Below are 1,448 nucleotides of genomic sequence, written 5' to 3'. Positions count from 1 at the left end.
CCTTTTTTGTCTGTGAAGCTCCTGATTTCACCCTCAATTTTGATTGATAGCCTTGCTGGGTACAGTATTCTTGGATTCAGACCCTTCCTTTGCATGACTTTGTATATTTCATTCCATTCCCTTCTTGCCTGATGTGTTTCTGTTGAGAAATCAGTCGCTAGTCTGATGGGGGATCCTTTGTAGGTAACTTTCTGTCTCTCTCTGGCTGCTTTTAAGATTCTTGCTTTGTCGTTGGTGTTTGCCAATTTAATTATTATGTGCCTTGGCGTCGGTCTTTTTGGGTTCATTTTGTTTGGGACTCTGTGAGCTTCTTGGATTTGTGTGAGTTTTTTCTTCCCTATATCAGGGAAATTTTCTGTTATTATTTTTTCAAACAGGTTTTCTATTCCTTGCTCAGTTTTCTCTCTGTCTGGCACCCCTATTATTCGGATGTTGTTTCGTTTCATGTTGTCCCAGAGTTCTCTTAGGCTCTCCTCCTGCTTTTTAATTTATTTTTTTAGAAGCTGTTCTGCTTGGGTATTTTTTCCTACCTTTTCTTCTAGCTCACAGATGCGGTCCTCTGCTTCTTTTAGTCTACTGTTGATGCTTTCTATTGAGTTCTTTATAGCAGTGATGTCATTTTTCATTCCTTCTTGGTTCTTCTTCATTTCCTCTTGGTTCTTACACATATTGTTGAATTTGTCTTCCATTCTTTTCATCCACCTTATGGCCATTTCTCTGAATTCTTTCTCTGACAGGTTGCTTGCCTCCATTGCCTCCATTTCGTTTACTTCCTTTTCTGATGATGCCTGTTTTTCTTTCATATGTGGGTTGGTTCTTTGTTTCACCATGATCTCTCTTCTCCAGGTGTTTGGTTATGTAGTTCTCTCTCTGCTTTCCGTGAGAAGAAGCAGTGCTCCTCTGAGTTCATGCAGTTGCGCTGCTTGAGATCCCTTGTTTCCAGGTTAGTAGCTGTTCTCTGGATGCCAGTAACAGCCACTCAAGATGGCCACCTTCTCCCACTCTTACACATCATTGTGATTAGTGGGGATGGTTTTCCCAAAAGGACATGGGGCTCAAGGTACCAAGTCTGTTGCTTGGCCTTGCTGCCTTGAGGACCACATCCCTGTGGCCCCACCAGGTCAGGAGCTGGGGCTTCCCTGGGATGTACAACATACCAAAGGGGGGACCTGTTATCAGGGCTGGCGATGAAGCTGTTAATTTCTATGGGACCTGGACGTGACCCCCTCCTGTTGTCTTGTCAACGGTGCTGCCCTGAACACCACACTTGTCCTAATATCCAGACCTTCCACCCCAGGAACTCTCTGTGTTCCCATCTTAGAATGGGATGTTCTTTCAGAAATCCTAGGGTGACCTTGTTAACACAGGGAGGTGTTGTCCATCCTCTGCTAAGAAATGACTAAGATACCAGTGTGTCTCATCATAACTCACCTCCAAGTCTACGTTGC

This window comes from Myotis brandtii, unplaced genomic scaffold (genome assembly GCF_000412655.1).
Source record: "Myotis brandtii unplaced genomic scaffold, ASM41265v1 scaffold1103, whole genome shotgun sequence".
NCBI lineage: Eukaryota > Metazoa > Chordata > Mammalia > Chiroptera > Vespertilionidae > Myotis > Myotis brandtii.
The sequence above is the reverse complement of the archived record's forward strand: the minus strand, read 5'-3'. Positions refer to the sequence as shown.